At 41.4% G+C, this 15,000-nt stretch overlaps 1 protein-coding gene across 1 annotated transcript in view; it reads right to left on the bottom strand.

The window, feature by feature from the left end:
* Nucleotides 1-15,000, bottom strand: part of LOC117446707 (receptor-type tyrosine-protein phosphatase gamma-like) — a 673,776-nt gene that overhangs the window by 534,569 nt on the left and 124,207 nt on the right.

Genomic DNA, 15,000 nt, shown 5'->3' with positions numbered 1-15,000 from the left:
CAGGAGTTTATGGATTAATATCGGGATCGTTTTACATGTTAAATATGAGCATCGGGACGTCAACAAAGAACAGAAGACTTGAGATCTGGTGAGTCCTGCAACTGTAATGGAGTTAAATATGTATTTAGATAATCCTTAGTTTGTGAATGTTTTATTTTTTATTTAAGGTTACGTTTCTTCTTCTAGTTAGCTGAGTTTCTTCCCGTTAAGTTGGTATGCATCATTAATAGGTTGTTAAATGTTAAGAAGCCCTGAGATGCTGTTTCTTGCAAGATGTTGCGCCCGGGAAACCGGACTTAACAGGTGGCTGCTAACGTTAGCTTACAGCTTACAGTGCTTCCCCCCCCTCTCGTGTCCAACACGGGAGAATTACACATAAACATGCAGCGTGGTGTCTCAGTGTTGTCGCCAAGTTTAATGTAAAGTTTCACAGCTTTCTTACAGCGGAATCTAGTTGGTTAATGTTCAGTAGCCAACAGCTAACCGCTAACGTTCGGCTAACTTGCTAGTTAGCTCTGCTAACATGACTAGCTAATGTCACACTGTGTGAACCAAAATACTTTTTGTATTACTACATCATACATGCTTGGTCCAAATCACTGCTAAAATTAATTATTTTTGAAAATGTATAGTAAAGAAACACGGGTAATGTTTGACCCATGTTTGACCCATGTTGTGCATTAGAAGTGCAGTGATACAAACATGATTTTTATTCAAAAAGTAAGAAAGGGAAAAATAAAAATTAGAATTGGTGTTGATCCAAAACAGGTTAATTGAGGAATACCTGGAATCCTGAATGGTTAAAGTAATTTATTGCAAAGATATTTACAATTAAACTAATTCTGGTCACTTTTGACACATGTTGGTTGTATGTTGTGTAACAAAAGGTTAACATGACGGCTGTGATGTTCACTCTTTTGACAGAGCACCAGTGGACAGCGAGGACTATGGAAGAGAAGATGTGATGGCTTTGTGTGGAAAGCTGCTGAAGCCAGCCTGTGTCCCTCATCAGTCTCTCCAGGCAGCACCCAGCTATTCTTCCATCTTGCAGATGAAAAGACTTTGATATGTGAGCAATAACTAACTTGTGTCTAACATAATATTGAATGTGTTTTAGTAAAGTATTTAAAAATACCCCACATTGTACAAGTACAGGACAATCAGACCTTGTTCAACAAAGATCATCAGACAATTGTTTTGTCTTTGAGGTACAGCTGCAGCAGAGAGTCAACATTCTCATTTAGTGTTGTTTAATCAATCAATATTTACTGGTCTTGAATTTCCTCACTGGATTACAAAATGCTCGAATATTATTGTACAGGGACATTATGCAGATTCAATCACCTGAAGATGACAATATAGATTAATCGATATGTACGATTTTAAGGAAATAGACTGTTAGTGGTATTGACCGACGCTCGGCAGCTGTAGCGAGGCGCTGCTAATGAAAACTCAAGTGCTCAATTTGTTGGTTTTTCTTTTTTATTAAGAATTGAGCAAGCATATCTTCCTCTTCGAAATCCCAGTTGTACTTCGCTATCACGTAGTGCCTGGGAGGGTGCGTTTGATTGTTCCCAGCCTTACCTCACTTATGGACTAGGTCATGTTAGACAAGCATTCCAGTGGTTAGTTTTAGGGTAACCTCCATTGTTTTATTTTTTATTTATTCACAAGAGAAAGGGATTTCAGAAACAAGTCTCACAAGTTTGGCTCGAGGTAAAATTAACAAAAGCTAACTGTTGTTAGACTATGTTCCCCCCTTCTAAACTTATGAAATAATCAATGCCCTTGGGATGCTCTCAATAACGTGTGTGTGTGTGTGTGTGTGTGTGTGTGTGTGTGTGTGTGTGTGTGTGTGTGTGTGTGTGTGTGTGTGTGTGTGTGTGTGTGTGTGTGTGTGTGTGTGTGTGTGTGTGTGTGCTTCAAAGGTCCATCATACAAGATGTAGGGGATCTATTGGCAGCTGCTGATAATAACATCCATCCATTATGGTTTACTAATAGTTATCACTTCACTTCCTCCTCCAGCACCTGGACACAGCAGGAACCTACGCCAGGATCCTGTTTGTGGACTTCAGCTCTGCCTTCAACACAATCCATCAGGACCAGAACCTCTCTCCGTCAGGACCAACACCTCTCTCCATCAGGACCAGAACCTCTCTGCATCAGGACCAAAACCTCTCTCCATCAGGACCAAAACCTCTTTCCATCAGGACCAAAACCTCTTTCCATCAGGACCAAAACCTCTCTCCATCAGGACCAGAACCTCTCTCCATCAGGACCAGAACCTCTCTGCATCAGGACCAAAACCTCTCTCCATCAGGACCAAAACCTCTTTCCATCAGGACCAGAACCTCTCTCCATCAGGACCAGAACCTCTCTGCATCAGGACCAGAACCTCTCTGCATCAGGACCAAAACCTCTCTCCATCAGGACCAAAACCTCTCTCCATCAGTACCAGAACCTCTTTCCATCAGGACCAAAACCTCTCTCCATCAGGACCAGAACCTCTCGCCACCTCAACAAGGCCCGCCCCCCCCCACTGACACTTTACCTCAGCCACAACGCAGACTCTCCATGGAGATCACAGGATGGTAAATAATGCAATGTTTAAATATTGCTTACTGCACATATTTTATATTCTATAATTGATTGCATTCTATTTCTTAATATAGTTCGCTATCTGTGTAATTTTTTTTATTTTGTATTTGTATGTACTCCTCATACGTGTGAACCTACCTGGCAATAAACCCGTTTCTAATTCTGATCTTTTTGTCCTCTAGGTTGCACTGCCACGTCTACAGTAGCGCAGAATGGACCGAGGAAACATGATTGGGCCTCAAGTTTTTTGCAGCCAATATACATTATCCTTCAACTTGGGATAGGAGGGTGAGTGAACAAGCTATCCATTGGTTGGAATTTACCATTGTTAGACGTACTAAATCCTGCACACTGCTCCTTCAAATTGACAATGTGAACATATGTCGCCATTTTGTAATTTCTGTTATTTTCAGTTGAGAATGTTTCAAAGTAATCTTAAAAAATTCAACTTACTTTTTGTTTCTACTGTTTATAATGATGTTATAGTATGATGTTTAAATATGAAATGCTGTATTCATTAGTTGTACTATAATTCTAAAAATATTTCAGAGTAATTGTTTCCTACAGAACATTTTGTGATGTCATTTTGTTGAACCTGTTTGATTGGAAAATGTTAGAAAGCTGTAAAATAACAGTATTCTCCCGTTAGAACTTTAGTTTCTGTATTTATTTTAGTGTTTGATCATACAAATCTAATAAAAAAAAATGTAAAAAACTGTTTTTCTCATCAGAACTTTATTTAAGGTAACATTATTTAAATGTAACATTTTAAGACAATGGATTTTGAAAAGAGAGGAAAGTTTCCTCTAAAATCTTTAAGGACAATTTCTGTATATTAATTGCTTTTGCACTTTATTTCAGTTAAAGTATTTTTACTTTCATTTTATGGTTTTTTTATGGTTTTTGTTTGGCAGTTTGTTTGTAAAATCTTTAAGGACAATTCCCATAAATTAAAGTTATAAGTTCTGCAGAACAATTTTATAGAAAACAATAGCAATTTTCTATAAATTATTTGGTGGAATCTATAGTAAAATGCATAGGTGAATTCTATAGAATATTTGCCACTATCTTGCATAGAAACATCAATAGATTTTTCTATAGATTATTTTTGCAGAATCTATAGTAAAATCCATAGGTAAATTCTATAGAATATCTGCAAACATTCTATAGAAATGTCCACAGATTCTATAGAATATAGGTCACAAATTCTATAGTATTCTACAGAATGGTATTCTACTGAACAGTTCTATAGAAAGCATCCATGGGGTTTTCTATAGGATTCTATAGATTCTTTTCTACAAAAAAACCATCTACACAGTATATATTTTCTATAGTACTATAGTATTCTATAGATTATTTCCCAGAATCTATAGTAAAACACGTAGGCAATTTATATAGTATATCTGCAAAAATCCTTTAGTATTCTACAGAAAATTTCTATAGAATTCGTCTAACTACCCTATATCCACCAGTTAGAGGAAATACAATATGTGTTGTGTTATATTAGCTGTACAATTGACCACATGGTGTTCTATAGTTTCCATACCTCCTGTGTTTTACGAGCGACTTATCAAGTCTTAGCAAACGGCATAAAACATGATTAAACATGATAGTATATAAAACCATGCTCGTATCTCCAACCTATAGAAATGCAAAACCGCGTCAGTTTAGACGTAATTCTGTCCTTCTGCTCACCGCATCATTTATGAGAACACATTTCTTAACATTAACACAACATATTCGAGGTGGTTTTAAATAACATTTCCGTATTTATTTATTTCTCCAGGTTATGTTTTTGTGTGCACTGAGGAGTCTCAAGCAGGCGTTTGTTTAATCATTTTAAGATTGGCTTTAATCAATGTTTGAAAATGAATTCTTCATATATGATAAATGAGAGGTAACATTTTGTTTATGGTATTATTTCCACATATTTCTCTCCATTCTTCCTTCTGCCAACGGTGTCGCAGTTTCTCGTCTCTCCCGTTGTTGTGCTTAGTGCGTACGCATGGGTTAGAGTTTGCGTGGAGGACCGCACGTTTTCCCGTCAAGTTAGTATTTTATAAATCGCAAACATTGCGTAGAAACTGGCGTACGCCATTTTTTGAGTGTATATCCCTTTATAAATGAGGCCCCAGGAGTATTAACTGAGGTCATCAGTCAAAAGATGATGCATTATCTGAAGCTTTCATGATGTCTTTGAATTATGTTTGCGAGCATTCACTTCATTCACATAAAGGTATCTGATTCTGATAAAGGGTTCTTTTGCTATAACAGATCTATTATTTTGGATTCCTTTAGTTTTTGATACATTTTTTGCATTTTTTTATTTATTCATTTTAAGAATGGCTTTTTTCCATTTTTGCAAATCAACCCTTGATGTGAAATGTAAGAGGATATATTTCAATTTTTTTAACTTAGGAAGACTCAAAACAATCTGCCCAGTCTGAAGCGAGGGACTCTTGGTAATTTAGGAAAACCTGCCTGAGCCCCCTAAAGTCATCACTGTGTAAAACAGCATTGCTTTGAGCAATATGAGTGTGTGTACGTGCGCGTACGTGTGTGTGCGTGTGTGTGTGTGTGTGTGTGTGTGTGTGTGTGTGTGTGTGTGTGTGTGTGTGTGTGTGTGTGATATCAGCCCGTGTAACCGATGTATAAATTAACTTGTTTGTATTTCACTAAAACTATTGTTGTCCATATTTTCTTTGTAAAACTTGTCACTGTCACTTTATTTTTTAGATGCTTTTATTTTGAAGAGTACGTTTTATTTTGGTACTCTTGGCACCGGCACATTTCTGCAGACTCGCGCTACTTTCTTCAGTTAGCTTCAGGCCTCACTGAGGAGAAGTGTAACGAGTGGTGTCATACATGTTGTATTTCATATGTTAATAGATTGTTTATAGGGGACCTATCATGCAAAATGCACTTGTGTACGTCTTTTACATGAATATGTGTCCCCGGTGTTCCAGGGAACTCACCACGTGTCAGACAACACAACCCTCTCTCTTTTCCTCCGTACCCAACTCTCTAAAAACGGGGCTGCAACGGAGCTGATACAGATTTGAATTTTTCTGACGTCAGAAAAGGGGTGCTCCGCCTATATGGGCAATTCTCCACCTATCAGGGGAATGAGAGGTTGGGCCACGGCCGGCCATTGCTGCTCGAAAGCGCTGGAGATGCTGTAGTACATATGCCAGGCCTGTAAGTGGCGCTGTAGTCTGCCACAAAAGCAGCGAAGAAGACTTCCCGGCATGGTTGCCATGGTTGCCCTTCTGTTTATTTTTTATTTATTTTTTTAGATATACTTTATTAATCCCCGTGGGGAAATTGTTTCTCTGCATTCTCCGCTGTGGCTCTTTGTCTCCCTCCCCGCGGCAGGTGTTTGCTCCTGCTGCTGCTGTAATTCAATGCAATCCCTCCCCGAGGCAAGCGCTGTAATTCTCTCCGCTAGTCCACCAGCAGATGACAAACACCCACCTCTCCGCCTCTTCCAAGGGACGAGGCGACCGTGTGGCAGAGTTTCAGTTAGATGTGTTTCCGCCGGTCAACATGTACATTACAAACGTGCCGGTCAGAGGTCTTCTTTGTTATTTATTGAGCTTTAAAACAAATGAATGACGACTCTATATAATCATATAAGAATAATACACGGAGGACGGAGCCTCTCGTTTCCTCCACCTCTTCTGAGAGCCCAGCAGCTGATCTCAGAGCACGCTCTCCTCTCCTGCAGGGGGGCGTGGTCAACTGCAGCTCATTTGCATTAAAGCTACATCACAGAATCAGCCCTTGCAAAAACAGGGCTGGAAAAGAGCAAATAGAGCGAAATGAGGCATGGCAAGATCTGTTTGGTATTTTGAAAAAAAAACTTCACAGACATGTTTTATATAAGTATGGCCCTACAATATATTTTTCAAATATAGCATGATAGGTCCACTTTAATGTTACACTTCGCACAAGTCAAACTTGTATGCAGTTAATGTCTATATGTTGCCGTGTGTAACTGTAGTTTATATAATGTGCAGCTCACAAACAGTGTTTGTGAGCGTTCTAAAGTGTAGCTATGCTAACCTAGCATGTGGGTGTTTTCTTCTACTGAAGGTATTGAGGTAGAAAGCTGGTGAAGCCATTTCCTTCTGTCATATTCTGTTTGCACAGGTATGTGGGTATTCTTTTTGTGTTTTGTAACTGTACATGGTATTGTTTGTTTTGCAAGTGTAAATTAATGGTTATATGTTTATATATTCATCTACAAAGAAAAACCGAATTTGCCACCATGGATACATGTATATGTTAAAGGAACATGTTAACTGAACTGTGTGTATGCTTTCTGAGCTGGCTTCAGGCCTCACTGGGAGAAGTGCTGAGGTAGAAAGCTGGTTTCCTGCACAGATAATAAACCTGGTTGGCAAGAAGGAAGTCGTTTTCACTCGATCACACAACGCAGAGATACACGTGGCGTCAAAGCAGACCGGTTCCACCCAGCCAGAACAGGCTCCACATGTTCACCAGGGAAAGCTGGAGATGCCAATCATGCTCTGATGAAAGCTCAGAGTCTGCGCATGTTGCAGAGTAATCCTGAGGAGACCATCAGAGAGTGAGTCTTTGCTCCAATGACAGACACCTCTGAACCCCCCCCCCCCCCCCGCTCTCTCCTCCCCCTCTTCTTGTTTTAATTATTTGGGATGTAAGCGTGGCTCATGTCTGTGAATGCCAATGAGAGGCTGCTCCATGGCTTTTCTATGAATTGCATTATCGATTGCCGATATTGCTCAGAACAGAAGATGTAATTATGCACAGACCCCGCCCTAACCTCCTTCATCCTCGCCAGACACATCTTCTTCTTCCCTCTTCCTCCTCCCTGTCCCAGTAGCTTTTCATCCATTTGTTTTCTGCTCCTGCCTTCACAAACCGGAGTGCCCCCCCCCACCTGACCTCTCTAAAGCCTCTGAGTGCATTGTCCTTCATTCACGTCCTGACGGCCACAGCTACTATATGTCCACACCTAAGGTCCACAGTCATCGGGAGTCTCGTAAAGTCCTCAAAATCAGATTAGAACAATCTTTAATATTGTCTTTCTTAAAGTGAAATAATATATCACATTGAAGTCTGGAGACACCCAGTGAGAATCCATTTGTAACCATTCAACACGAAGCAGAGCAGTTTGACATTGACATGCTAAACTCACTGGATGGAGGGCTCTGAATGGGCTTCTACCACACGGATAACACATGTTGAAGTCAGTGACAGAGAAGGAGACAGCTGGCGGATTGAGAACTGAGGTGAAGGACATTGAAGGATATGAGTAAGGAGAGGAATGACAGATGAGAATGGGAGAGGGGGGGGATAAAACAAAGAGATGGGCTTAAGCAAAGCCGGAGAGAGGGTGAAGGAGAAGAAGAGAAAGAGGAATACATAGAGAAGAGAATAATTGAGCAAAACGATAAAATGACACTGCTCTCATAGCAACAGTTACCAGGTCAGTGATGGACAGCCGCTGGTATGGCAACCAGTCAGGGCAGAGGAGGAGAGGAGAACAGAGGCCTACTGTGAGTGGGGGGGGGAGAAAGGGCGAGCCATCCTGTGATTGTGTAAGGAGAAGCATGTCAGTACAGAAACAGACAATGCTCTGCACTGCGTGTATTCTATATACTATATTCCAACACAGGCATTTAGAAGATGGGCTTATGTCATTCATGAGCTCTGGTGCAGAAGAGAATCAGCACACGGAGCTGGAACCTGGCTCCGTGCTTTGCTGGCTCACTGACGTCTGAGCACTAACAGAGCTGCTGCTCCACAGGAAGATGTGCACGTGATAACCACACGTCGTGGTGAAAGAAGAAAGCTCTGTCATGAAACAGACAGGCTTTTATAATTGTTGAGATAGTTAGATAGAAAGAATCACTTTACACAAAGACATGTTGTCAAGACGACACAGAAGACATTGACAGAACAAGATGTCCTATAAGGAACAATAATCATCTTAAATGTCACTTTGTCTAACCAAGGCAGAACACTCAATAGAAGATCTTCAGAGGAGACACACATCATATTTGCATCTCAATATTAACGACATCCTGTCTGTTAGGAAAAAAAGCACCTGCTGCAAAAACGTAGGTTTGAATAAGACAGAGAATGATTTCAGAGTATAAAAATAAACTGATAATTAAATAGATAAGCAAATAACCACATGCTGGTATGCAGTACAGGCCCACATAACAACGTTCTTTTCTCCATCCATCCCTCCCTGCCCCTCTTCACTCTCCGCCGGCCCCCCCCCCCCCTTTCTGTCAGAGCTCATCTGCACCAGCACACAGCAGAGAGAAAGAGGCAGATATTCAACATTCAAGCCATATATATATATATATATATGGAAATATATGTACCACCCTCATGCTAAAATGCCATACAGAAGCAGATCAAGATTTCCAGCAGTGTGTTGTAAACACCGACACACTCATGTACACGCAGAGCTGAGTGTCATGGTTTCCATAACATAGCCTACTGCTTTGAACAATGTTGAGCAGCACTCACAGAATTACACTTCGTGATACATTACTTCTCTGGTCACGGTTGATTTCTTGAACCCTGTCTCAATGGTTAAGCTTTATTAGTGAAACTCTGAGGAGATGGCACACGGTGACCAGGAGCTTTGCACGGCATCTGTCTTATTGTCCCACACATTTAGCCTGTGTCCCGAATGTGATGGACGGTGGCCCGCCTAAAACTTGCTTTATCCTATTCTGTTTAGAAAACAAGAGAGGGCTGTCAGCAATACTGTAGCTGTGTCAGGTGTCAGTCAATCAGCAAATACATGTATTTACCTACATACTATTGTGGGCTGTATCAGCGGAGATCAGGAAGCTGAGCACAGGAGTGTGGTGGACAGTGTTGTGGAGTGGTGCGGTCAGAACCACCTGCAGCTCAACGTCACTAAAACAAAGGAGCGTGGTGGACTTCAGGAAGCGGAGTACCGCCCCAAGCTCAATTACCATCGTGGGCATTGTTGGAGTCAGGAGGCCTGATCATTTATTCCGGCAAATTCCTCAGACCCACTAATTGACCAAACAGAAGTTATTGAGTCTCTGTGAGTTTACTGCTTGGCTCAGATCCACCTCTATTAACCTGTTAAGCCCTGAGCCTGTTTTTCAGGTCTCAGACTCGAATGACCATATCTTCCCTTCTAAAAGGGTTACATTAATAATCTTTTTTCTCAAAGTAATGATAAACCTGTGAGTTGGATGTAGAAAAGTCAGAATCAATATAGATTTTTAAAATTTTAAAGTAAATTCAGATTGAACATATTAAAAAATGTTTAATTATAGTTTCCGTCTAAATAAAAAACATTACTTATAGTGAAAACCACCCTTGAATGATGGGATAGTAGACTAAAAGCTTTAGGAATCCAAAATATAACATATAATATGTACCCTGTATCAAGATTGATGCAAAACAAGTGACATTTGACCTTTTTAGAGAGGTTGAGCAAAAGAAAAAACACCTCTGGGGTCATTTGGGTGGAGATGGGTGTATTTGCCGTTTCTCTGGAACCCATTGGTCGATTTTGATGATTGATATATCTTTTGAACCGTTAGAGCCAAAAGAATCGAAGGGGAATGTCCACATACACACATACGTTACCATTGAGAAGTCAGAGCTATGCGCACGCAGTTTGCCCAAAGCAAAACGCTCTGAAAACTGAACACTTGGTTTATTGCTGATGGATTATCAGAAAGAAAGATTTCTGGGTGTCCACAGAGACAATAAACTGGACTGGAATGAAACACGGACGCCCTTTACAAGAAAGGCCAGAGTTGCCTGAATTTCCTCAGGAGACTCAGGTCCTTTAACGTCTGCAGCACTATGTTGCAGATGTTTTATGACTCGGTGGTCTCCAGTGTCATCTTTTTTGCTATAGTGTGCGGGGGCAGCGGGGCGAAGACAGCTGATGCCAACAGACTGAACAAGTCATCAGGAGAGCAGGCTCTGTCCTGGGAGAGTAGCAGGAGTCTTTCATTAACATGTATTCAATTATTTCCAATAGTCTGTTCTCTTAATCTTATAGCTTTTCTCTGTGTTGTTAATGTTGGAGAGTCAGAATGTGTTGCTGGGTCAAAGAAATCTGCCTGAGGCCTTCAGAATCAACCTTGTAATTTAAAACAAATGGCAATGAAACTGTTGCTTTGACCTATCAGATTTGGAGTTTGCGACATCGGCCATCTAGCAGGCGTACGATGAGGTTGGCGTTTTCACGTCCTTTGATTGGATTGTCAGCGCTAGCAAACAGGATGCTACATGCTAGCACACAGTGTAGCGACATTAGCTACCTGCCAACCCAGTCTCACGGCATTTCGTGTAATAGTCAATCAATTGAATCTATTGATTCGTGTTCACCAACACGATTTTTTTTCGTGTCACACAGAACGATTTTAAAAGCAATGTATTTATATTCGTAGTATGTTTTGTACCTGCACCACGTCTTTTTGTCCGGTCGGGTCTTGGAAGACCAGAAGCTGTGTGGTTCATAAAAACATTTTTACGATTATTATTTCACGATTATTGTTTTTATTTTAAATTGTATAATAATCGGACATTTTGCCGTCCGCGAGGAAAAGAAATGGGGCTCAGACTCAGAGCCTCAGAATACTGAAATCTGTATTTTTTAAATCTTTTTTTCCTTCTAATTTGTTATTATTTGGTGCAGGCACGAAACATACTACCAATAGAAATACATTACTTCTAAAATCGTTCTCTGTCAGAATAATGAAATCTGTAGTTGGAGCCAGAGAGGGTTTGAAACTTGAGTTGTCCAACCAAGGCAGCGGAGAGACACAAATCACTGCCGGACACTTACAAGCAACGGTGCTTTGTAATATTAAGGGTTTCTATAGCCGTGACGTCATAATGATGGTATTAAGAGGTGGATTTATTCAGGTAGGAAGCTACTGAAGGCCTAGGGGTGATGCACGGCCCGCTAAATATAAATACTCAAGTAAAGTCCAAGTATCTCAAAATTGTACTTAAGTACAGTACTTGAGTAAATGTACTTAGTTACTTCCCACCTATTGATACTACCTAGCATACATCCAGTACTGCTTCTAGTTAAATCTAAGCTGCCTTCCTGACACTTTTCAATGCCTACTGTTATGGACACTTCACAGTCAGTAGTACACATATAGAGGGGCCATACCCAGGGCTACACACACACACACACACACACACACACACACACACACACACACACACACACACACACACACACACACACACACACACACACACACACACACACACACACACACACACACACACACACACACACACACACACATACACACACACACACACACACACACACACACACACACACACACACACACACACACACACACACACACACACACACACACACACATTACATTGACTTACATGCATTTCCTGGAGACTTTTCCTAACCTTAACCATAACCAACACATGCCTAACCTTACCCTAACCCTTACCCTTACCCTTACCCTAATCCTAAACCTAACCAAGTCTTCGCTTTATAGCACTATGGACTGATCCTGTTGTAACCACATTAAAGCAAATGCCCTTATACAAGCTGAGAGTAAAAGGAGGGTTTCTGTAACCACCAAACCCTATGCTCATTGAAAAGGAAATCATTGATCTTTGAAAAAAAAGAAAAAGCTCTCTCTGCAACACCACTGAAGGTCTGAGGGACAAAGTGTATTTTTACTCCACTACACTTCACAGCTATTTGCAGATCACAGCCTGACACACACCACCTGGCCTGATTTCAACGGATGATGCACTGTTACGAATGAAACTACTCAAAATCAATATTAAGACACAAACCTAAAACATAAAAACCCTGCTTACAAATAGATGCAGAGGAAATAATGATCAAACTAAGAAATACAACTCTGAAACGGGCAGTTCTGCTGCATATTGAGTCATGTTACTTTAGATGCTTTGGTATGTTCCACAATTTCATTTAGTATTCAAAAATATAGAATTAGCTGTTCAGATTTAATATTAAGCAGCTGTATGAATTAAAGGTGGGGTAGGTACGTTTGAGAAACCGGCTCGAGATACACGTGTTGTTATATTCCATGGAATGCGCTTAACATCCCGATAGCAATGAATATCTGAAGTGCTTTGACAAAAAATCCATAAAAACATGTCATCTGTGGAAGCCGTGGTGCTGTAGAAAGCACGACCAATCATTTTAGCTAAAGTAACTGGATGGCCTACCTGCCTGTCAGCCTTCCATCTGGGCACACACTGATCTCTGCCCTCATTGGTCATGTGCGCGTTCCTGTGTGTTGGAGGAGGGGCTCTGTGAGGAAGTAGCAGATTTTCTCCGGTTGTGTATTTTCAAATTCTAGCACACTCAAGCTGGGTCCTCCAAAATGACCTACCCCACCTTTACATTTAATTTATAAATGTATTATATTGTGTAAACACATTTTAAATGTTCTACGTGTAACTTGCATCATTTATTTTACATATACAATTGATGGATATTGGAAAAGTTAAGGATCTCCACAATAATATTTCAAAATAAAAGTCCTGTCTGTTTGAACATTTCACAAAGTAAGTAAAGATGCTACAGTCATATTTTACAAGAATACAGTTAAATGTGAAATCTTCCGCGTGCAGGTGAACACACTGAATCTTATGGCGCATTTCCACTGCAGGACCTAGCCCGGCTTAGTACGGTATGGTTAGGCCTTGTTAGGCCTTGGCAGGCCATGCTCACTTTATGCTGCGTTTCCATTACAGTTTAGGAACTGGGGTAGTAACTATAGTAACGCAGTGTAGGCGGGGCGATCGGCTGTTCGGCGGGCAGACCGACGCTGCGTAAAACTGCCGTGACGTCATCTTCAATGCGCACCACAAAACCAAAACATCAGCCGTTAGCTGTTAGCACTCAGAGCTCACAGCTCCTCATATCTGTTCAGAAACTGTACAAAAGTTAAACAAGTACAAACCACTGACTGTCTGTGTCATGGTGACTACAGTCGCTGGTTTATTTATGTCTGTATAGGCCGTTGTTGTGAGTGTGGACGGTCGGAGCATATACTGCGTTAGCTTAGCCTGGTCCATCCGATCTCCATTCAAAAAACACGCATTTTAAAAGGTTTTTCAACTGCCGTCTGTCTGCAGACCGGTATCAGTGTGTTGTTACTTCGGCATCATTTTGAAACGTGTATTACAATTAAATCACGGTAAAACATGTTCATTATGTTGTAGTTGTAGCCCCCTTGCCAGCGATTCACTCTGACCATTCAGCAGTCGTAGAGTGTTTACGTCGTTAGTGTGTACGTAGTTTAGCATATTCAGCCCGGTTGTTTGCCCGCTAAGAACCTCAATTCTGGAGGGACAGAAAAAAGGTGAAAAAGTAGCCCTGAGCCGGAAATACCCCTAGTGGAAAAGCAAAAAAAAAAACAGGCCGGGTTTGGCACGGGCCGCTTAAACCGTGCTGCAGTGGAAAAGCGCCATTAGTGGGCAGATTCTTGTTACTGACACAACACACACACACACACACACACACACACACACACACACACACACACACACACACACACACACACACACACACACACACACACACACACACCACACACACACACACACACACACACACACACACACACACACACACACACACACACACACACACACACACACATATTGAAAGTGCATAGCAGATGCATTGGGGGTGTGTACCAAGGTAACTCTTTTCTCTCTAACACTCTCCTCTGCATGTAGTGCCAGGAGTCAATAAAGCTTACAGAACGGGGACTCTGGCTGGCCTGGCCTTTTGTGTCCAAACACACTGCCGCTCGCAGAGAAAAAGAGAAATAGACGACACTGGTTCTTGTCATCCATCACAGGGGGCCATTTGGGGGAAGGGCAGAGTGTTTGCTCAAGCCTTAATTAAAATGCACAGCCCATCACGTTGTGCTGTGCTTAACCTTGGCTCACTCACTTCTCGCTTGCTTTCTTTTCTCTTGAAATTAGAGAGCGAACATCAGGGTGTTCAAATGCATGGGAGAACACACACACACACACACACACACACACACACACACACACACACACACACACACACACACACACACACACACACACACACACACACACACACACACACACAAACAAACATAAATACAGTGTATATATGCCAGGGCTGGCCGAGTCAGTCCTTACTCTGGTGATTCACTTCATTAGCATTCTTTACATCTCCCTCCAATACTCTTAGTGCTGAAGGACACACACACACACACACACACACACACGCACGCACGCACGCACGCACGCACGCACGCACGCACGCACGCACGCACGCACGCACGCACGCACGCACACACACACACACACACACACACACACACACACA

Source organism: Pseudochaenichthys georgianus, chromosome 5 (genome assembly GCF_902827115.2).
Source record: "Pseudochaenichthys georgianus chromosome 5, fPseGeo1.2, whole genome shotgun sequence".
In the NCBI taxonomy this organism is placed as follows: Eukaryota; Metazoa; Chordata; class Actinopteri; order Perciformes; family Channichthyidae; genus Pseudochaenichthys; species Pseudochaenichthys georgianus.
This window is presented reverse-complemented; position numbering and strand designations above follow the sequence as displayed.